This window comes from Anas platyrhynchos, chromosome Z (genome assembly GCF_047663525.1).
Source record: "Anas platyrhynchos isolate ZD024472 breed Pekin duck chromosome Z, IASCAAS_PekinDuck_T2T, whole genome shotgun sequence".
NCBI lineage: Eukaryota > Metazoa > Chordata > Aves > Anseriformes > Anatidae > Anas > Anas platyrhynchos.
Genome location: NC_092621.1, coordinates 81,535,792 through 81,560,119, shown reverse-complemented (window position 1 = coordinate 81,560,119; position 24,328 = coordinate 81,535,792). Strand labels below are relative to the sequence as shown.

The 24,328-nt window shown below is 37.2% G+C and overlaps 1 protein-coding gene across 20 annotated transcripts in view; it reads left to right on the top strand.

The window, feature by feature from the left end:
* Positions 1-556: 556 nt before the first annotated feature.
* Positions 557-24,328, top strand: part of MEF2C (myocyte enhancer factor 2C) — a 140,511-nt gene continuing 116,739 nt past the window's right edge. For 9 of the 20 annotated variants that reach the window (XM_072030647.1, XM_038169712.2, XM_038169709.2 and 6 more), the window contains exons 1-2: positions 682-847; positions 10,335-10,433. The gene's annotated coding sequence lies outside the window, so the exon portion shown is untranslated. The other 11 variants (XM_072030652.1, XM_072030645.1, XM_072030656.1 and 8 more) reach the window with 9 other exon arrangements.

Genomic DNA, 24,328 nt, shown 5'->3' with positions numbered 1-24,328 from the left:
TACTTTAGCTCCCACTTTTAAAAGTGGTTGGTTCCTAGATACACACCGCATAAGTGCTACGAACATGTAATTTTGACATCCAGTCTCTCAACACTGCATGCTTTCTAATTTTGGGAATGAGATTAATACCTCCTATTTGAGAGGTTTTAGTCTTCTAATATTTCTTTGGATAAAAAAGCACAATGAGTTAGTGAAAAGAAAGGCAATCAACTTTAATACTTAACACAGTTTAATAACCTGAATTGAAATATGTGTATGCTGTATTTCCATTAAAAAAGTTTCCTTCCAGCCACAATTAATAGAACAAAACCCAGTCTTGTTCAGAGATTATTCTTGGAATGTAATTTTAATATCTATATAAAGGAGGAAAGTTTTGTGCCATGTGAAAGCAATTTGTCCTTTTTTTTCTTCACGAAGAAGCAATTCCTGGTTAAGACGACCAATTTGATATTTTCCACTTGAACTCGCAGCGGACTTTGAAGGGGGACAGCAATGCTGTGTTCGTTTGCCAGCGCTGACAAAGGTCTGCTTGTCAGTGATACCTTTTACAGCTAAATTTACTCAGGAGTGACAGAGGCAGGTGCACCTTAGCCTGCCAGACACTTGTGCGCCTGCATCACGCAGCCTACAGGTCAACAACCAAAGGAGAAAAAGCCCAGGGCTGACGAGGAGAGGGTGAGTGAGGCAAACACAACCCAAACTGGGGGGTTTCTCTTCAAAGCCAGCTGGTCTGGCTTTATTCTACGGGATTTTTTTTTTTTTTTTTTTTTTTTTTACCTGCTGGTTTGATCAACGAAGCCCTCAGCAGGTGCTGACGGGTACAACTTCCTGGAGAAGAAGGGCACTGGTGAGTTTTAATAGAGAAAATGATTAAAAATGATTTTAAGTCTTTAGAGAGGTTCTGCTTGCCGCAGCACTGGGTGACTCGGCTCCAGGCTTGTGGCTATGTTCACAAAGCTTTCTTCAAGAGAAAGCAGATAAGCTTTGTAGCATGATTCTCATTTTATTTGATATGGTGCTTGATTTTAGCTTCTGTTACCAAGAAAAGTTTCTTGAAAGTGACTGGATATTTATAGTCTGTTTTTTGTTTTTTTTTTTTCAAATTGTTTCTATGAATCTCAATGCAAAAAGCATACAAGATTACATACAGGAACACCAAGAGACGCAGCACTGGTGTTGTACCCTTTCCTCCCCCCCCTCCCTCCCCCCCTCCCAACTGCCTCCTTTAAAATACAGGAATTATAGTGGTAATTTCCAAATAAATAGGAAGGCTTTGTTTGGCTCCAGACGGTTCCCAGTATCTGAAGCTTCAGCTGACATTCCAGAGCCTTAGAAACTCCTTCTGGACATCAATATAAGATTATTTGGTAATAGGAGGAGTGAAATTTAGAATACTTAGAACATTCTGTAAAACTCAGTCACCAGAAGATTATCAGAAGAAACTGTTTCCTTTCATTAAAGTGGAAAGACAAATTACAAAATGGTCTGTATGAGAGTACTGCCTTGGCATAATGCTTTTTATTATGAATTTACACAATTATGCTTACTTTAAAACCACAAATTATGCCCTCGTGTGTATTCTTAATTTCTGTAAGAGCTGGGAAACTAAAGGAAGGGAAGAAGGTTTATTCTCCGAGAACAATAAGATTTCAATTAATGTGAAAATGTAGGAAAATGTGACCACATGTTAAAATAAATATTTTGGAGGGGAGAAAAGCATTTTTATTATGATTTCTATTTCAAGAACTCACTCTTTTAACTTTGTTTCACAGTATTCATTACAAATTGTTGTGTTAAATTGAAAACATTTATTTAAGCAAGTAAACAGAGAGAAAACTTGACCATATGAATCTTTTTGAGGAAACAGATTCCACATCCACAATTCACATGCACATCATAGAAGACACTAACGGGAGAAAGAAAGGAATCGTATGTCAATATACAGTTATACTATTTCTGTAGTGGATATTCCCCATATGTCAAAATAATGATTTATCGGCAATGGACAGACTAAGATTAGGCCAGATAATAATATCTGAAGCCCTTTTAAGCATACCCTGATTTATTTATTTTTTTAACCTAGACTACTTGGTGTGGGACCAGTAAAAATGACAAGAAACTCCAACCTCTAGAGATAGATCAGGCGTTTCTTCATTTTGGGAAACAGAAAAAGACCAGCAGAGATCATTTTTGTTTCTGGAACATGCTGTCTGAAAATCATCACAACTTTTTTTGGTACAAGAATATCCTACTGAATCTTAGGATAAGAGACCAATAGAATAAAACATTACTAGGCAAAGTATAAAGTAAACCTCTAAATATCCAAGATACTTTCTTGGATGAAGTATGAAAGGGACTGCCTTCAAACTAAGCAATGCCTGTAAAAAATTGCTGTTTCATGAATAACATTTGTAGTATAGAAACTAAATCCCCTAAACAGACATTAAAACCATGCACTGTTAAATCAGAAGATTGTAAATAGTAAGGGCAGTTTCTAGAGTTAACTAGGCATTGTACGTGCTGCACTAACCAAGGAAAATTCATAACCTTTGCATTAGAGCCTTTATTTCTGTGAACTGTAATCTCATCAGCATTTTACTGTGTTGATTTTGAAGGCTCAGAAACAGTAATTACTGTGAAAAACTCCTGGGTAATTTCAAGAAATTCCTAGCAAGTTAGTCTATTCTGCATTGTATTTGGGGAAAAATAATAATAATAATAATAAAAAAAAAAAACGTAAAATGAAACTCCAAAACAGAGTATTTTACTTTTCTTGAAAAAGGTTGTTTAACATTGCAAAGGGTGGAGATTACGCACTGGCAATCTAAAGAATCAAATTTATATGCGTGCCCTTTACTAGTCTTTTTGCTTCTTATTTTTCTAATTGTCAGGGATAAGCATGTTCAATGAAGTTCTAAAATATTTCTATTATTAATAGGAAATACTGAGGGATTTTTTAAAAAATAGAAAAAAAATAATTATTTTACTAAAACTTCATGATTATTTCAACTAGAAGCAGAATCAACCCTAAAATATGGGGAAAATGTATTTATTTCCATTCCAGACCTTCCTTGTTAACTAAGAGATCAACATCCCATCCACTCCCTGGTTCTTCTCAGTTGTCTATTTTGTTAACTAGTGTAATTTATTCTTCAACTATCTTTTTACCTTTTTTATTTTGAAAAGATACAGTTGAACCCAGCTTTCAACCACGTTATTTTTTTCCAGTAAATCCAAAGTCTAGTGTCAGGAAGACGTCTATATTATAGCTATTCCACAGCACATGAAAATCTTTAACCACAAAGCTTTGCAAAAAATATGATTTAGTGACTCTATGTTGCGTTCTTCAAAAGTTATTTCAAGGCTTTTCATACAGTGCTGCGTGGTATTTTCAAAGCATATTGTGCCTTGTTATCCTATACTTACACTGGTGAAAACAGGAAACTTTCCACTGAAAGCAATGAAGTTGCACTTAGAAGTTAGATACAAAGATGAAATTGCATGGTAGAAATGATAAAAGTAGGCTGAGTTGCCTTAGAACTGCTTTATAAGTCCACACTTAAAACATGAGTATTTTCCATTTTATATTTCTTTTATGAATTTGTATATGTAAAGTGTGTGTGTACATATATATGTGTATATATACGTTTTACATTTATAATGATACCCTTTTTATACCCTTTGCAGAGTAAACAAAACTTAATTCTACAAATGTATACAGCTTTCTCAAGGCCTTTTATTGACTCACTTTTTGTTCAAAAATCCAGTGGTAATCATTTGCACAGCATCTCCCTAAAAGTCAGAGGAACAGAGGCACGTTAGGGAGCAATGGAGAAGGGCACTCTCTTCCTTGCCAGTTCAGGAGTAATGTGAGCAGTCGTTGCCTCTCCTGGCTGCCTCATGAACTCTGAGGCTGCTGCAGTGGCTGCCAGCTGGCCCACTCCGAACCCCTCTGTGGTCCCCGTGGGACACATGGAGACACCCCTGGCATCCCCATGCCACTCCCCACGGCTGCTCACAGCTCCTCCCCACTATTCCATTTCATCCCAGTTCACCCTGCACAAGGTAATGTGGGCTGGCCTTGAAACCTGCCCCTTGTTGAAAGGTACAGATGCACAGACCCTTAAATGAGTTTTCTTCTCCAGTGCAAGTACAGACAATTTATTTCATGGTTAAGTCAGATTTTGCTCCTTTGAAAGCAACTAGCATTATGTAGCAAGTTCTGGAAGTACCACTGAAGAAATTTTCAAGAACGACAGATGCACAATGCAACTCTACACACACAGGGTTCTAAATCAAGTTCAATAAATGCAGTTTACTAAGATAAACATATAAATTTAAGCTAGGGCATATCAATTTGATGGTAACATGTAAAATAACTGCACAGAATGAGTGAAGCAGAAATTACTGCTTTATTTGTTAATATAAATATATATGTACAGTAATGCTAGTACTACATACATACTTAAAAACTGTGCTTGCAGTATATGAAGTTCAACCTAATGTTAATGTACCCAATGTGCTGTACCTTGAAACATGACAGCATCTATCAAGGCAAAAAATTAAAAGGTGATTAGTATAATACCCAGCAGTTAACCAGTAATTCAGCAAAACAAACCTTTCTGTATTTGTTCTTAAAAAAAAAAAAAAAAAAAAAAAAAGGAAAAATGATCTCCCCCAGTAATTTTTTTTTCTCTCTCTACTTTAACAATGATACAGAAGTATACAGAATCAATGGTTTGTATGATTTGTGCTATAGGTATCTGCAGCATTTTTCTTTTTCTTTTTTTTTTTTCCTCTTTGCTGTCTTATGTGCTGGCATAAGAAAGCAAAGGAAAGTATATCCAATATAACCATACACAGATAGTTTTTTCCCCAGTATCAGTCCATCTCCTGTGTTTGAAATAATGTAGAAAAATGTTTGGTAATAACAAATTAATATCATGCGCAATAATTATAGAAGTTAATGCAGAGTCTATCAATGCTGAGAAAAATAGAAGTGGTTGTGAAATAATCTACTTCCATATTGGGAGATAGTCCCTACCCATGGACTGACATGGCTACCCACTTAATTATGTGTTCTTGCACTGTCTGACTTCATTAGCCACTCACTCCTCAACCACTATGCTTTTGATAGCATTTAGATCTCAGGCACACACAGCCTCACTGAAATGAGATTTTGATTTGTATTCTGGCCAAGAAACACGAGGGAACGGTTTCCCACTTTGAGTAAAGAAGCACTTGTCCCTCCATTCCTGAGAGAAGCTATTCTGTAATAGCTTCTGGGTTTGATCTACAAAAAGGATGCAGGAACTACTCATTGACTCTCAATTTAATCCAGAAATTCTTAATCTGTCTATCCTGCTTAGTGATAGTCCTTCTGTATTTACACCCACATGCCCTTTTCCCCATCTTCACTACTTCTAAATATCTGGACCTCCAAAGAACCTCCACTCTCATTTACATATCAAAAAACCTCCTAATTCCCGACCAAACACACTCCTATTTTCCAGGCCTTACTCCTTATCTCAGTCACCACCAAGAGGACAACAATATCTGGAGGTACTGGAGAAAAGGGGCTCCTGTAGATACCAAACATAAGGACAACAGTTAGTGCTACCAGAATGGAAACATTTAACTTTTATTTATTAAGAGTTCAACAATGGAGGGGGGTAGTGACACAGTTTATGGGTCAGTTCAAAAGATTTCAATATATATATATGACTGGAAATTAACTGACTGATTAAAAAATCGAAGGATGTTGGCTCTACATGGTCTGTACTTGGCTGACAAATACAGCAACCCCAAGTCCAGAAATTTCCCCGATTTAGCAGCTAGGTTTCTTCTCCTTTAACCATGTCAGTGTAGCTGTCCATAAAATTATTGTTGAAATCAGGTGTAACTGGGCTGATTAGCATAGGCTTGCAGAACATAACAGGACAGAACTGGGAATTTAAACCTGTCCATATCATCCAGGAGCTGTGCAGAGATGCTCAAACTAGATCATATGACAGCAACAATAACTTCAGATGAAATACATCTAAACCAAAGTACATATCCAAACATGACCTCTGAGGCTTAGTTTCCTTTTAACCTCAGTATTTAAAATGCTTCCATGGGAAGAGTTATAACCGATGACATCACAGCTGGAGGCTCATGGAAGTTTTAATATAGACTGACACAAGTGGCACAAGCGCATCTAAAGGCTGACCCAACTATTCTGCAATTACATTTTACAGCCATGGAGGTTACAAGTTCTTCCTCACATATCAACAAGAGCTGTCAACTTTCAAATGGCCTCTCTGAAACAGCTAATAAAATTTCATATTAATTATTGTCTTGATAATAGAAGTGTTATCAAGATATTACACCAGCACTTAGAAAATGCTTAGTAGATGCATTTATAGACAACTTTTGTGCCTGGAGCTTCTCAAATGCAAAACAAAAACAGGAACTTAGTAGTGAGGACTTCTACAAACAAAATAGAAAGTGGATTTTCTCAAAATATCCACAAACTAACACATTACCTCTTGATATCTGCATTATCTTTATTACCTCTTTCCATAAACTAATCTATTGCTTTTCTGTGCTATACTCAATTTGTGCTGCAAATATCATACGGCATACTCTGTTATAACAGACAGGATGATTGACCTTTTAAATTTGCATATCATTTACTCAAGCTTCAGTTACAGAAAGTGGTAAGCAATTTGCAATAGATGCAAATTCTCAGAGAAACGTCCAAAAATCTGGGTGCTTATTTGAAATATATCTCAGTCTACTCTAGAAAACTCCTGAGAATTTTGCTTCTCAAAAAAAAATTATATATATATGTTATTTTTTTCAAAAAAGGCATTTCCTCTTCTAGCTAGGAATGCCATAACAGCAGCCTTTCTTGTGGTATGTTGGAATCTGCATCTGAAGCCAGGACGACGAACCATAGTGGCCTTCAGCAACAGGAGATGGAGTTGACCACTGTTTTCCTATACTTAGAACAGGTTTGATTTGAATTTTGTTTGAATTGTGGCTAGGGGGCCTATCCAAAACAAATCTCTACTTTGCTTGGCCCTCAGAATTATCATGAATTTCATTGTCTACACAGATGCAGATGCTGATCTAATTTGTAGCAGCTGCAGAATACTTAATTAAGCATTTTCTAGCCATCTATGGCTGTCTGCTTCTGTATCGCATCATCATGCAGTGCAAGATAGACAAATGCTTGAGTATCACACAATTAGTAAGGGGGTGCAATCATATTTTTTGTTTTGGGTTGAGGGATTTTTGGCAAAATATTTGAAAATATCACAATACCTTAGGCAATACCATTTCATTAAAGGATAAGGAATAAATAGCTGAAAAAAAAAAAAAAAAATCTTCCCCCTACCCTTTTTTCCAAAATGAAGGGTGATCAAAGGAAGATTCTATTTATTCCACTGGGGGCAATCACGTGGGCAAATAAATGTGTTAGTAGGAATGAAAAAATGGCAGTTACAAGCATTTCTTACAGTGCTCATTCTGAAGCTTATTTTTCACGGAACCTTTCTTCTAAGAGAGAGGCAAGGGGAACTGTCCTAGCAGAAACTTCTTTTAACTCAACTAATGGTGAAGAGGTTTAAACCATCTACTACCACATCTATTAAAAATGAAACAAATTTATCTTCCACTTCATCAAGCCTAGAGGTTGCATGTGATACCAAAAGATAGATGGGGAAGTTTAGCAATAGGTACTCTTGGTGTCCTTTGCAGTAGGCAGTAATCTACCTGGTCCCTACAGCACATTAAGGCTTCCCACAGTTGCTCCAGGTCCATCTCTGTTTGGTTCAGGACAAAGACCACCAAAGCACAGCATGTATCCTTGGTTTACCATTTGCCTTTAATGACAGCAAGGATACTGCATCTCATGGTGGGGGAGGCTTTTTGCTAATCTAGGTAAACTTCAGTCACAGTTGTATTAAAGCATATGAGTTACATTTCCACCAAATGTCTTGTTAAAAAAAAATAAAAATTAAAAAAAAAAAAAAAATCTAATGTTTCTGAGGCATATGAAGATGCAGAATAATCAGACTGATGAACAGCAGTTCGTGCAAAGTGACAACATTTCCAAAATTGTTCTTCAGATACATTCCTGTACTTAAACACTATTAAGATGGGAAAGTGACTCCAAATTTCCACTCTAAGCTTATATTTAATCTATTTTTATATTTTTGCTTAGGAAAAAATCCCATTTAGCTTGAAATTTCACCTAATTAACTTTATGTCAGAAGATTTTTCTGAAAGAAAAAAAATAAATAGAAAAGTTGAAACTTGTTACCGAGCTTTTCAGTTTGCCTGAGACAAAAGTTTTGCTCGTTACTTCTGGCTAACACTGAAGAACCCTTGATACATTTCTTCCATGCAAGTCTAGACTCACATTTTTGGAGTCCCTAAATCTCAACAGGGGAAAGGTTAGTAGGTTAAATTCTTCCTTCAGCTACACTTAAGTAAGCTCATTGACTACAACTGTTGTCCCCCTAAAATACATATGTGTATATATAAACTTTATACATTTGGTGGAATGCTGTCATAGGATGATGAGAACATTTGAATACCTTATAGAGAGGCAGTGCCCAGTATTGGAGTTCAATCGTTTCCAAAGATTAAGTCTGAGGCAGGAATAGGATCTGTGTGACTGCTGATGTGGGCCTGAGCTTCCATTTTAGGGTCTCATCTAAAACCCATCAGCGTGCATTGGATTTCAACAGACTTTAGGGGAGTTTGGATCTGGTGCGTAAGCCCCACAGCATCCCAGTTCCACATAAAACACTAAATTTAACTTTTCCATAGAGTTGTTAACTCCTTTGGATGCAAATGCAGCCTCATTTTCAAAGAAGTGACAGGCCTTAAGCCTATTTCTAAAAAGTATGTGTGGCAAACTGAAAGACTGGCTATCACTAGCTCCAGATCTCTGCTGTCCAATATTAGTCTGTGTTGTCATTCACAGTGTAATAAAGCTATTTTTACACTTTCGGGACAGTTTTAGTAATATCTAATCTTTGAAAGAAAGCGTATTTGTCAACAAAGAAGTTTCTCTTTATCATAGTTTTAAAACACTGTTAAAAATGAAACAAAGCAAACACTACAGTAAAAAAAAAATCACAGATAAAAATAATATTTGGACAACTGTTTGTGAGGTAGTTAGAGGACAATACCAACTTGCAAGTTACAGCCTCAGAAACTGCCTTTTGTAACAATGAAACACTTCAGATTACTAGAACTGGATCAATTTAACAAAACAAACAACCCCCCTTTTCATTGTTGACTTGGTGCATTTGGCAGCCTTTTCCCCTCTGCAATCAGTCTCTTCCCCACTAAGGCCCTTGAAACTACCATCGAGGGGAAAATGCGATGAAAACAAATCCCGCTTTTTGTAAAAAGGGGGAAATAAACAAACAACAAACAAACAAACAAACAAAAGCAACTTTCTGACAGCCTGGGAAGTCAGAGATAATGACGCCGATGAGGCTACCTCCAAGGTCCCCGCGGAGGCCATGAGTTTTACTCCAGGGTAAAATAAGGGGTGCAAGGGCCAGGGAGCCTTCCAGGAGCAGAAACACACACTCGCACACTCACACACACTGCACGGCGCCCTCCGGCGGGGCTGCAGGGACCCAGCACCGCCTCCTCGCTCATTAAGAGGATAAATTAACTCCAAACGTTAGGAGGGTACCGGCCAAACGCGCACAGGGAACGGGGATGGGGTGGGAGCGCAGCCGCCGCTGCCCCGATGCACGCCGTGGAGCCGAGTGTTTGCTGCGGGCTCAGGCGCCCCCCTCCCCACACGTAATCACACCCACGTTGTCCAAAAACGGGCGTTTCTGTTGTAAAGCCACCATTGGGGTGCCGGGTGTTGCATTCCCGCAGGGGAACGTCCTGGGTCAGCGGCACAGCAAGCAGCTGTGGGCAACAGGGAAGGAATTAACAGCCTGGGCTTTAACATTTCGGCGTGTTTTCAATTGGCCTTTATTAAACAATGGGACAACTGCTTCTTTTCAAAGTGTACATCGGCGCGTAAATTATTGTCTAAGTACCTGCTGGAGGATTAGTAGGGTCCGAGATCAATGCTTTTGTAATTTTATGGGTAGCGCAGCATCCCTGAGGTAGGATTTAGATGGAGTTTATGACAGCTGAAAACTTCAAGTTACTTACAAGTGATACTCCTTTTAGTCCTAAGTGCACATCGGTAAAGGCTCGTATTCTTTTTATAGAAATTGTTTCATAAATCTCTTTAAATATATTTAAGTACTATGGGTTTGCATTTTAATAATACACTACTTTTGTGCTTTTAAACATCCAAGGTGCCGAACACGAATTGTAAACTGTGAAGTAACTACTATGGAAAAGATTAAGTAAAGCATTGGAGGCGGATGATTTTGACAATAAAGAGGGTGTATGTGGTGAGTGTTTAATATTTATTGCATTTGGTATTACAAAGTACTATTTATTGTTTTCAGATTTAATGTTAAAAGCAAAGCCTGGAGAGCAAGCTCTGCTGTATTATGTACTTACAGGTACACCTGTGACAAAGGTTTTCTGTAATCATTGCCTGATGTATATAACACCATTTTAGTAATGGCATGCCATTTTATTTAAAGTTCATGTGTCATCTGTGCCTATCTTGCAAATATTTTTTGCAATTAAATGATTTTGCAAAGAATCATGTACATTTCAGCTCTGTGCTGTGGTTTGCAAAGCATTTAAATTGTGCTCCTGGAATAAGTATCCTTGAAATTATCCGAGTTTATATCTTTTGATCATCAGAAAAGAATATGGATTGAGGGAATATTCTGAATGAACGAAGAACAAATACAGTACTGTTGAATAATCTTATGGGGTAGATTAATCTATAGCCTCGATTTCTCTCAGGGTGGGTTGCTGTGGCAACCGCCCCAGCTCACTTTAAAATAATTTTGTAAAGCTCACTTCAAGCGCTGCACCCAGCGTGGGCCAAGTTTAAAAGCAGCCAGACATGGGAAGAAGTGTTATACTGCGTTGCTCTTACAAGATAGGGAGGTGGTGGAAGAGAGCGAGGCGTGGAGTGGAGTGGGGTTGAGCAGAACTTTGAACGGAAAATAGAAACCAAGCCACCCCAGGGTTAGGATGCAAAGGAGGTGGATCATTTCATAGTAACCTTACCTCTTCTCAGTTTAAACGCCATTAAAAGATGTTAGCTGGCAACCTCATTTCTCCTAAGGGAAAGGTATGTTCAGCAGCCACAAAAGAACAAAAATGGACTTTGATAATCATCTTCAAAGGAGTGTTTTCTAAGCCCACCTTGAGATAATCATACTTGTAAAGGAAAGAGATACTTGGGCACGTTTCACTCTTTGATAAAACTTTGGAGGTCTGATTTTATAGTTATTGCATTTTGACTGATGTGTCGCTGTTTAAGACGGTGAATGCCTCAGGTGCTGGACTGAGGGAAAAAAAAAATGTCAGCAGACCTACACACGACCTGTCAACAACAGAAAGAGTGGATTTGAGTCTCCTGCCAGAAATTTGAAAAGGTTGCATTTGTGGAACATCAGTACAAGTACAGACACCAGAACAAAGGTTTTTCACTATTTGAAATTACTCCAGATTTTAAAATTAAATACAGCAAAATAGAAAAAAAAATCTTAAATACTTCAAAAGATATTGCACAAATTTATGCCTTATCTAACCCTGATATGAGTGAGAAAGCACAATCCCTTTTCTGATATCTGTTTGTCCACCTAGCATCTGAGCCCTGTTTTAAAAATTGAGGTGTCCTTTACATGCATTTGATGAATTGTACTCATGACAAAAACTTGGCATGGCTTAAAGATACTCCCAATATGTGAAGGTCACAACTATTTAAAGATTAGGCCACCAGTGCCCACATGAAGGTGTTGTAAATGTGCTAAGCTGCTGTATATTTTATTTTCTGAAATACTTGCCTACTCTGATAATTGCTTTTAGGACATGATAGTACTCAAATTCTGTCTTGCCACTTGAAGGGCTGTGTTATCAACTAGCCAGAAACCTGAAAACTTACATATCCTGCACAAAATAAAGCAGATGATAGTCATTTTCAATTAGAGCACAAAAGTGTGAAGTCTTAACACAGTTTTCTATTTTTGACACTAAGAAAATATGAATATTACTGGAAAGTTGGGTGCCATTCCGGGAGACCAAAATTGCCTGCAGAAGAGGCATAGCAAGGCGATGTAACCCATGTAACTATTCCATATTCCACTCCTCCTGCGCTTCATGCCAGACCTGTGGCTGAGGAAGTTTAAATTCCCCAGTGTTACTTGGGCTCCACTGCTGACCCTGCCACACTCCTGTGCCTCTCACCTCCATCCACAAGGTGTTTGGCTGATGTCTGGCTGCCTGGTGGTTCAAGGCACATCGGCACTGCTCGTCGGGGTATTTTATACCACATAACTGTCTGCCGGTTAAAAGTTGTCTATTCTCTGTGTCTAAATCTCCCCGGGAGATTTAGGGCACCCTGAGACGTGTAGTCAGTGGAGGTCAGGTCTCCAGGAATCTGAGCTGAGAACAACCGCAGGATGCTTGTTAGAGCTTCATTTTGCTCTGCCCGTGCCTTGCGCATCCGTGTTTTAAGTACAGTAGAATTTAGAAGACATTTATTCACTGTCAAATATGGAGCTTCCAAAGTAGGTCAGTGGCCCAATGAGATGTTTATAGGGGAAAAGACTGCAAGACGAAGAACTTGTATTAAAACAAACCAAATATATATTTATCACTGCTGTTTGAATTCAGTGTTTTGGTTTTATCATGCATGCTGTTCCTATTTCCAGTACCGTAATCTATCATAAAAATAATGGTCTGTGCCTTTATAAACTCCCCTGCTGCTCTCAAAGGGTTGTAGAAGTTGGCTATCTACATGAAAATAAAAACAAGTATCTGCAAAGTCCAGTTTTACTCGCAGAGTATTACACGTGCCTGATTTGGATTCAAGCTCACATACAGCACAGTCCTGGTTGTAAGACCAAATGCACCTATTAAAAAAAAAAAAAAAAAAAAGTCCTGCCCTTTTATCCGGCGTGCACGGCCGTGGATCAGTCTGAGCCGAGACCATCCCCGAGAGACGGCTGTGATTTGGGCCGGGGCACGGGGAGGAGAGCAGGGTTTTAAGGCTGAGGGATGCTGCCCCAAACTTCGCCACCCCTTCAGCTCCGCGCCCGGGGCCGGGTGCGGAGCCCGAGGACTTTTGTGTGGATTTGCAGACAGAGGGCTCCGGAGAAGGAGCCCCGGCAGGCAAGGAGCAGGGGACGGGACACGAAGCGCAGCGGGGGCGCAAAGCGGCGTCCCCGGGGCGCTGCAGGAGCCGGCTGGTGACAGCGGCGATGGATGAGGCTCTGCTGCCCCCCTGACAGCGCCGTCCCCTCCCGAAAAGCTCCTCGCCGGCCTCTCACGGCCGTCCCTGCCCGCTCGCAGGGCTCGGACGTGCCCGGAGGGGGGGGGACGTGAAGGGGGGGGATGTTCCCAGCCCCTCGCCTGGCTCGCCGCAAACTCGGCGTGCGCAGCGTTTGCGCTGCCGCTTTCGGAGCGGCCCCGGGATGTGTTTCCCCACCGCCACCCCCCTGGTTCCTCGCAGAGATCTGCGCCCTCACGCTACTGTACCTCGCCAGAAGGGGGAAAATATGCAGTGGCTCGCCGCGTTGTCGTGGCGCGGTATAATAAAGGATTGTCATTAGGTTTGCGTGTGGCATATGCCATTACCCCCACCGTAAAACTAAAATTAGCAAAATGTCAGGAATGGAAAGATTGATTCGCCCAAGATGCAATTATCATTTAAAAAGTGCTTGATTGAGGTGCTGATGTTCAGTGATTTATTCTGCATACCATATACATAATTAAAGTAGTGTAGTGGAGTAATTTATCAATCTAGTTTAGACTAGAGGGGCAAGGAAAGGAGTTGCTGCTGCTGCCGCTGCTCTATGTTTGTTTTATTAAAACGCTTTCGGGATCTGATCCCGCCCCCTTTTTGCAAGAGTGAAACTGATTATTTCTCCAGCTCGGGAGGAGAGAGTCACTCGGTTGGGATTGTGGGAGAGAGAGAGAGAGATAGAGACGCGGAGAAGAAAAGGGAGGAAGAGGGAGAGCAGCAGACAAGGACAGACACCTCGTCAGGCGTGTAGTTTGAATCCCTTCCTTGCCTCCCCCTTCCCCTCCGCGATGTTACAAAGGCTGTGAGCTGCTCGGCTTTTCCCATTCGCCTGCTGTCACTTCCTTCCTGGACGCTCTCGGGACGAGTCCGGTTACTTTTAATCCGACCAGCAGCTCAGCCACTTTCTCCTCCTCCACGCTGCACACACGCACACACGCGCGCACACGCACACGCGCGCGCGCACACACACACACACACACACACACTCACACCCCAGACGTCTTCTGGCTCCTTATTGGATTGACTTCGAAGGTTGTGTGTGTGATTCAAGGAGGCTGCATGTTGAACCAGGTGGCGAATATTTAAGGCTGGAAGAAGTAAGGGGATTTTTGCTCTTTCCTATGAAAGGAAAATATCTCCAGGACTAGTCTGATCACCCAAACAGCTAAATGTTTATCATGTAAGTACATGTGAAATTCAGCGTCGGAGTAAAATAGAGGGGGCATAGGGCAGAAGCCCTACGTACGTTTACTATTGCCTTTGAAGAATGTGTCAGTCAGTGCATGCAGACTGGGAGTGAGGTTGCCTGCAGACTTTTTAAGAGTATGATTGTTCTGTCAGTTGCTTACAAGTAACTTTTCAGACAAGTAACATAGTTAAATCACTGGCTATTCAAATTACTGCAGACTTGTCTTTGTCCATGTGGTAACTTTGATGAAGTTAGTTTATGTCATTTCCATGTTTGATACCCTGAAGTGTTTGAAGCTTGTTTTGCTTTAATAGTTCACCAAATGCTATGACCTTGTAGTGCTTGCACCCTGATTTTTCAGACTAAGGAAACAATCCAGTTTGAGGGAAACGCTCTTGAACTTCATTGCATCATAGGCTCTTCAGTTCTTGAGTTTAGGTAATGCATGCTTGCAACTGTTTAACTTTGTGCATCTTTCCTGTGAGTACTTAAGTTTGAGATGGAGAGACCCCTTGCATCGATGTGGGTACTTAAGTCATAGCCAACGAACCTCTGGGAATAGTATGTTTTAGTCTTTACATAGTACTTTCAGTAATTCTTGTATTTTTGAATACAGGGGAGTCACAAAACTGGCTATTTTAGTTGATGTACTTATAGGCTAAGATAAAGTTTAATGTAAATAAGAGACTTGTAAGGCTATTGGTACATTATGTAACTATAATACTTAGCATTTTCTATGAAACTTAGTGTGACCTTCTGTCAGCCTGAAAAGCAAAAGAAGGATAAATTAATCATTAATTTTCTCAAGGGAAAAAAAAATCCAAATAAAACGTAATGAATTATTGTGGGAACTTAAGCATTGTCTGTTATAGAAGAGTTAGAAGAGTTCTATTTCCTTTATTGTTTGTAATAATTATTATTAGCAAATACCTGTATCCTAAAATCAGATAGTGTTATACACAACTTAAGAAAAAATATTTAAGAGAATTAGTAGAGAAATACAATTTGCCTGTGTTTTACTGGTGATCAGAAAAGAATTGTCTTGACACAGAATGCATTTTCATAGCACATATCCGTTGATCAACTTAATGGCAAATGTCCTAGTTTCATATCTTTACTTTAAAAGAACTACAGGATGGATGATAAACCAAATATTTTAGATGTAAATGGGACTAGTTTTCTTTTTTACTGGCACTTTCCAGGGTATTGTGGTTGAAAACTACTGTTAATATGGAATATAATAACTCTAATCCCTAGAGGCTTGGCAGGGCATGGAAATAAAACCACCTGTGAACCAGTTTTAACCTCTGTATTACATATGGATTTCCAGTTTAAACACTAATGCAATTGGCCACTTTGGGATTTGTTATTTCGTAAATTATTTTTGTTGCATTATTTTAGGACCCTAACCCCAACTCAGAAAAAAATAATCGCAAGAGTTTCTGTCCTTATCAATTTTATTAAAACCCCTATTATATTATTCTTTCTATATTAATGAATACATAGTTCATATTGGGTCTAATTCTGAAGTCTCTGCTAACACTTAAGTCCCTTTGGAAGTAATGGAAAATTTCTTTAGGGATGAATTTGAGTGAATGGCCCTTAATTTGTGGCTTCCATGTTCCTCGTAGTACACATCTTTTTAGTTTAAAAACTTGTTTATATATTTAATTTATATTTATTATACTTATATTAATATACTTATTATACTTATATTTATTTTATATTATCAGTATATATACTGATATACTTTATGTAGCTAGTATCAGAAGGTAATGTGGGGACCTGACTATGAAAACCTTTCCTGCAAAAAGTACTTACACAGCTTGTCCCACTGATAAAGCTGAGACAACTTGTGTGAAAATGAAGAAGTTACATAAAAAATATTTTGCAGGGTCAGGTCCCTAAAATGCTTAAAGCTCTTGCCTGTCCCATAGCTCTCTTTGGAAAAAGGTGAATAGAATGCCACTTTAGATGTCCTGTAAATGAATTTGGAAATCAGATATGTTTGAATACTCTTAAGTTTACTTGACCAAGAAAAAAAGAAACTTAGTCTTAAGAGCCTTATAGAAAAAGGTATCAAATAATGTGTGTGAGATTAAATATTTTAGCATTATGTTTCTCAGCTTCCAGTATTGGAGTGTCAAAAGAAAATTGACATGAATGCTGCAAATTTTCTTTAATGACAGGGTCAGAAAAATGTTCTTGAAATTTCATATTATTTTAATATCTCTCTTTATTTGCATGTCTGCAACATGTATAAAAAAACAACAACAACAACAACAAAAAACAGATACTTATCTTAAACAGCTGTGCTTTCTGAGATATGTAAAGCATTGCAGACAAAGAAAATGAGGCTTTCTTAAGCTTTTTCCAAAAGTTTACCTTTGAAAGATTTTGATACTCATTATTTAGTAGATAAATGTATCTTTATAGAAGATAAGGAATTAAGCAGCAGTTGTGAATTGAATACTTTTTCCGTCTTCATTTATTTTAATTTTACTTTTCTTTATCGCAGGTTAATTTCTTGTTCAGCAAAATAGTTCAGTTCATCTTCAGAGACAGCTAAGTAGTATTTCTACATCTCATTGAGCTAGCAGTCATAAGAAAGTATCAGGTGTTTGAAAGAAAAAAAAAAAGCTTTTTTTTTTGCTTTTTTTTTTTTTTTTGATACATAGACTCCATTTTACCTGTTGGACATCATTATTCTAAATTACACACATTATCTAAAAATCATGTATATAATGTGATGGTGTTCTTTTGAAAACACATATTATAAAGATGAGCATATATAGATGTCGTATAATTTCAAGTTTATACTCTCTCCTTCAGCATTTTGAAGAATAACCAAAGCAGTCATATTTTTGATGTATTTTGAACTTTTAAAATCTTGGTATTTGATTTCAACAGGGAAATTTTTCTATGCCCATACTTAGGCTCTGTAGCAACTGAGACATAATATACTAAGAATTATCTGTGTAATTGCAAACAGCTAGAAGACTTCAGCCTTAAGAGTAAGGATATAATTCTGGTATTTGAAAAGTCTTAAAATACAGCTTTGCATCTTATTTCAGAAGCAAAATGGGCTTAGAAGAACAATTCAGGTTTCTTGCACTGGTTGTGCAAAAGAAAAACTGTAAACAAAAAAAAATCCTGATTTTCTGTTTTCCTTAAGTATAGGAATTGTTTTGGTCTTGTGTCCAGCTTTAAGGTAATTTTCTCAGAACTGGTGCACAATGTTACATGTGGACAGGTGATTAAAAGCTAGTGTCTTTAGTCCTCCACCTTAATCTCACCCTCTCATTGACTGCAGTGCAGTAGAGCTTGTCTATTCACCGGGATCTGTCATCTTTAGGAAATCAGACCAGCTTATAGAAGCGATTCACAAAACCAACAGTGACAACAAAGTCTTACGTGCCTTACAAAAGAAGGATTAGGCAGTTCACATGTCATTTTGATTGGGCAGAGATAAAGGCTGATTGCTGCAGCATGGCAAGACACACTTCAATTTCAATTGATTATTCTATAAGACAGCTATAACTCTCTTGCTTAGTCATTGTTAATGCAATTAGAAGGAAGTAAAAATCAGTTTTGACCTTACTGGTTTTGTATTACTTGATCCTAAAAGGTATAGCAACTTGTGGCATTGTTACACAAAATTTTAAAAGTTCTGTTTATTCACTGCTCTGAGGAAATATAATGTGATACAATATGATGATTGTCCTGGGATTTTTAAAATCATTTTTGCCTAGAGGATATCTTGAGGTAGCAATTAAAAGTTCTTAAAGTGCTTGGGACTACACTAAATTCACAGCATTTACCCTGTTAAGAGCTTACGTTCAGAGGAGAGTACGTACAAGATGTCAATTCTTTGCAGATTTACCAAAAAGTATAATATTGAGGAATACAAGTAAGTCATCTTACTTTGTGTTTATTCTGTTATTTTTAAAATACTGAGTATAAAGTAAAACTATACTTTGTGTTGCACATGTGAACGCAGTAGATTGGTTTGAAAATAGTTAAGAAATAAAATGTTGTCCATGTATTATTAACTATGTCTGTGATATGTCCGGGAGAATGGAGAGTTTTGGCTATTTGCATAATTTAATTATTATGTACAGTCTTTAGCATTTGGACATCTGAAACTTGCAAGCTGATTACTTCTATGTTAATTTCTTACCATTAAAAAAAAAAAAAGAACTCTTTTTTTTTTACCCAACTGATGCCTCCTAGTGTTTCACATAATAAAACACTAATGAGTCAACCATAAATGTAAACATTGTTTTTTTCATTGCCTTCATCTTATGCGATACATAAAATTAATATTTATGCATTTAATTTTGTATGTGTTATAATCAGACAGGAAACTCCTGTAAATTGAGACGTTTCATCTTAATGGACCCTGAAAGCACATTTTTATTTTCCTTGATTCTTGCTTTGTCTAGCTGTAGATTATATCATACATATACATACGAATATATTTTCCTTTTCTCCTTTTGTTTCCCATATGCATTACAGTAACTTCTCAACAACCATATTATGGGGCTCAAATGGAAATTTAAAAAGTTTTCGTAGCGTAATGTTTCCAAAAGTAAGCCCCTGGTAATAGGCAATAACTGCAGTTATAGAAATGTTTGAAATATCCTGAACTACCTCACAGCCAAATAAAATGGAAAAGAAAAAAGACCAGTCTGAGACATGTTTGCTTAATATAGTCCTTAAAGAATTGTTAAGTTGTCGCATTTTGTAATTGTTCCTGGTTATTTCAATGTTGTATTAGAAAAAATACTGCATTAGGCCAGTTTCCCAATCTGTGAAACGCTCACTTGATAGTTTTGTTTCTAGATGTGGATGACCAGTACCTTTGAAAAGGAATTTGTGTGTGTAAAATATTGAAACAGAGCTTGGAGTGCTAAAGACTGAAATATACTGTCCTTTCTTACAAGTTTAGTCTGGCCATATAACTTATGAATACCTTAAAAAAAAAACATTCAATTATATTAGATTTATATCATACAACAGTGTCATATTTTATTTCTTTGACAGGAGGGTATAATTTTCAAAAAGTTACCCAGCATCAGTGTGACAAAATATAACTTATGGGGCCCAGCTGTATATTTGAACTGTCAGGTACTGTCTTACAATGATAAAGCAGCAGCTAAAGCTGAGAGCACTTTGGCACATTTTAATGTCACGCAGTTTTATGTAAAGTATGAGATCAATTTAATGATGACATCCGAAATATAGTCTGTTATTCAAAGAATTTCAAGAAAAGCAGTGAATTTGCAAGATACTTTTTCTACTAAACAAAATTCAAAGAAAAGGAAAGTGATTTTGCAATCAAAAACCGTAAGTTTACCAGTTAATAAAGGTAACGAAAATCTGTGTCTTCTCAATGAACATGCGGAGTTAAGTGCCTGTGGTGCCTAACTTCAGTGAATAACTAATTATTATAACTATAAATAACTAGCAATTCACTAACTAGTGAGTACAGCAAGTTAAATTTAGACATGCAGAATCAGTATTATTTTTAAAATACGTAAAAAAATGTATTTTTTAGGGTTATGCTCTGCCATCAACCCTGATTGTATTACATTGCTTCCCCATTAGTTCTAAACTGCAAAGAGGCAATTCTGGGATCTGTCAGTAAACATTGAATAGTGTCCTAGCCTTTAAAGTTCCATGTATCTTGAAAGTATTTCAAAGTATGAAAAAGCCATCTATTATTCAGCAAGGAAAGTTAAAATGCAAAAGTGATAGAATTTTGTCATTTTCTCATATAGTTACATTGCTTCTTCACTTGCAAAGAGAAAGTAAATTTGAAAGAGAAATAGAAGGAAGCATTGAGAAGAATGTTTAAGAAGTGTAGGACTGTTACTCATTACTCCGAAATACAGCTAAACAGGACTTCATTGAGGTGGGTTTTGTTTGTTGTTAATGTTGTTTTTCCTTTTGTTGTTTATTTGTTTTATTGGATTTGGGTTTTGTTTTGTGGGATTTTTGTTTGTTTGACAGCTAAATATGTTTAGATTACAAAAATACATCCTAGGAAATTCTAGAAATACATTATCTGACTTATTTAGAAACTGGTCTGGATAAAATATTTGAGAACTGTTAATTTTTATATCGCATGGAATAAACTCTCTCGAAAGCCAGGTCTCTAGCCTAGGCTGCTCCTTTTGCAATTTGCTGAAGAAGGTGATTTAGCAGTCACCTGTTTCAACAGGGTAGAAGTACTTATCTCTGCCATCTGCCACCTTCCTGACTGTGGAGGGCTTCAAGAGTTCGAGCAGAGAAATCTTCAGAGATCCTGGCCAATGCACCAGGTCCTGGAAAGTCAGTATCTACTGCCTTAATTTAAGGTAACCATAAGGCAACACACAGATTAGGGATGGAATTGAACAGATGGCATAAAGCTCTTCTGCCTCGTTTTCCCAGGTTACAAAGCACTACTGATACGGGACTTGGATTCCAACCTAACAGGTCTTTCCTGGTTCTTTTTTTTATTATTATTATTATTTTTTCCAACTGTATAATTGTTTCAGTAAAGATTATCATGAAAATTATTGTTAATCTTTTCCCATTGAAGGAATTCACCTTTGTGATTACTGTCTTTCCTCTCTTATCCTATAATTACAAAACATACACTTAAATAAACTGAATTAGAAATAACTTTATTTATGGTTGCTTTTATAGTCACCGGGACCATTGCATTTGGCGAGCCCATGCTCAGCTAAATTTTACTATTTACTTTTAAGTAGTTAATCAATAGCTGTTAGCAAAATCTGTACAAAGGACAAGGGAGGATTGTGAAACTGTTTATAAAACACATCCGTGAAAGTAAATATAATGTTGTCCACGTGAAACATTACTTCTAGTGATATAAGTAACAAGTAACATAGTATGTGTTATTTATTTGATTTCTAATAAAATCTTCCTCTTACTGACAAGTACATTGTGATATGACATCATATTCAAAATACTGCATTATTTTAATCTAAATAAATTAGTTACCGAAGGATCATCACAGAAATTAAAATGTTCTGGAATGTATCCACCAGCACAAAATACTGGAGGAGGTCACTTTTCATTTAAAAATTCCATATGGAGCTCTCAGTAGAGATTATTTTAAATCATTTTGTTGGAGTTGGGTCCCTAAAGATGGTGGAGGAGGGGACCTGTAGAGAAACAACAGGACACTGAGGTTCTGTGGTCCTCTTGTAGAGCTGGCCCTTCTATCCCTTTCATCCAGGAATTTTATCTTGTGACATATGCTGCCAGGAACTCCCCTCTGGTTGCAGTAACCCTCGGGAATGCCTGGGCACTCAGTAGAAAAAGTTAGTACAGTTGGAGAATATTCTGTGAAACCAGCAGGAGACAGTATGTTCTGTTCGCTTTTGCTCAGGCCTGCTTTATCTCCGTCCATCTGTGTCCTGAATGTAACTTCTGTCTGTACTGAATAGGAGAAGTAGGAGAAACAGCATAAAGGAAGGCTTTTAGGAAGATGAGGAAGGATGTGGCAATGGACTATTTGGAAAGATGTGGAGGAGAGTGGACAATCCACAGTAGTTGTACTTAAAACCTTAATCTTGGAGGCTTCAAACAAATTTCCTACTGAAGTATGTAGAATTTGTCTTGCTATGAGTAATACTTAATTGCTGCAGACACAGGACAACAGTCTTAACAAAATAATACTTCTTTAAATGTGTTTTATACATAAAAGAAACTGATTTTGAATCAGTATTTGATGAGAACCTTTCTACCCTCCAAATATCAAAGCAGCATTCTTTCTTTTATCTTCTCTGTGTATATAGGGTGCAGATAAGGAATTGATACAGCACCAGAACACGAAAAAGCCAACTTATTACTCCACTGCAATGTATGAAATAAGTGTGAAACTGCATACTTACCCAGACTTCTACATGACACATTTTTATATGTTAGAATACTGAGGCAGGGAATGCATTCTTTCAGTGGCATACAGAATGCACAACTTTATCCAAAGCACACATACATAAATTTTTAGAGATCAGAAATATGACCATAAATGTTAGTAAGAGCCTATGGACTGGCATGCACATTTAAAATTAAACAGAATGAAGCAGAATTTCATTAAAGTTCTTCGGAGCAGACACTAAAAAATATAGCCCAAGCTTGTTGGATTACTAGTACTTTTATTTACATGTGATGTGTTGGTAGCAATTTGAAATAATTTTCAATTGATTTTAAAATGTTTATTAATTGGAAAATAATATTCCAGATTTTTCTTAAAAGGAAACGTGATGAAATGATTGGCATGTTACCTAATTAAAGCAAAACTGCCTGTGATTACATGTACAGAAATTGAGACTGCCTACCTATATCCTTGGGTCGGTAGAAAGCTGCATATCTTCACTGGAGTAACAATAGATTTATTCCAGCTATGGGTCTAGAGCTTCTGTTTTACTGTTAATGCTGCAATAAATATCTATCTATCTATCTATATCTATATATAAAGAAGTTTATGCATAGCTCAGAAACAGTATTCTTCTTTGTTTTCTTTTGGTATAGGAGTTGACATCTGCAGTGATATTTTCATGTTTTTTCCAAAAGTTGATATTGATAATGCAAAATGAGGATCTATCTTCAGTACAAGTTCCAGTACTTAAATCCCCACCCAGAACATTGCATTTAGTTCCGTTCTGCTTCAAGTAGATATTTGTTGTAAGCCCCGTATTACATATTTTGGTGACCAGCAGAATAGTCAACTTGATTGCATCCTTACTGATGATCTCTGGAATTTCATATTTAAATAAATAAATAAATAAATAAAAGGATTCAGGGATAGGATATGGTTTTTAAAAGCAATAATGCAAATCCTTATGACAAAGAAAGAAATAGAAAAAATGGTATTTTTGCAAGGTGTTTTAAAGCTTTTAGGAATTTTTTTCCTTCTTTTAATGCTGTGGAAAAATACGTCAGTCATCACACCAGGATGTTTCAATCGAAGTAGACTATTTTTTATTTTTTTTTAATTTATTTTTTAATCTGAATAACAATATGAAGCAATATCTGATGCACCAAAGAGGCATGACATGAAAGAAAGATATTCTGGTCTGTTTTGAAGAGTAGTACTTGTCATGAATTTGGACAAGTGATTTTCTGGCGCTGTCTTCTTTTACAAGTCACTAAATGTTGTCTGTAAAGCAGTAGCACTATGTTCTACCACATTTTTCTATAGGAGATTAAAGAGAAACCTGTTGTGAGACCATCACATTTCTTGACGACACCAAACAGGACATGGAAGAGCACTTCTCCAGATTTCTGATAAAAACTAATTTTGAGGATGGTCAGGAAGAAAGTATTTGTTCTCTCCTTTCACTCTACTGTTTTCCAGATGTGATTGGAAGGAGGAAGCTGTTCCACTAATGGATCAGAAGATTGCTCTGTAATTTAAACATCATCCTAAAAATAGAGCTTCCATATTTGATAGATATAAGTTCAAAATACAAGGTAGCTATTTCAAAAAGGCCTCTTGAAAAACACAAGAAAATCTGTAAGTGTATAGTTTTGTGAGATTCCCCTGCTGCTACTTGCAAAAAAAAAAAAAAAAAAAAGAATGAGTAACATTCTGTTTTCATATATTAGTTTTTTGGTTTAAATGGTAATCTTAAAAGCAGAATGGTTAAATAAATACCCATTATCATGCCTGCATACAGAACACTTTGAATGCATGGTGATCTAAA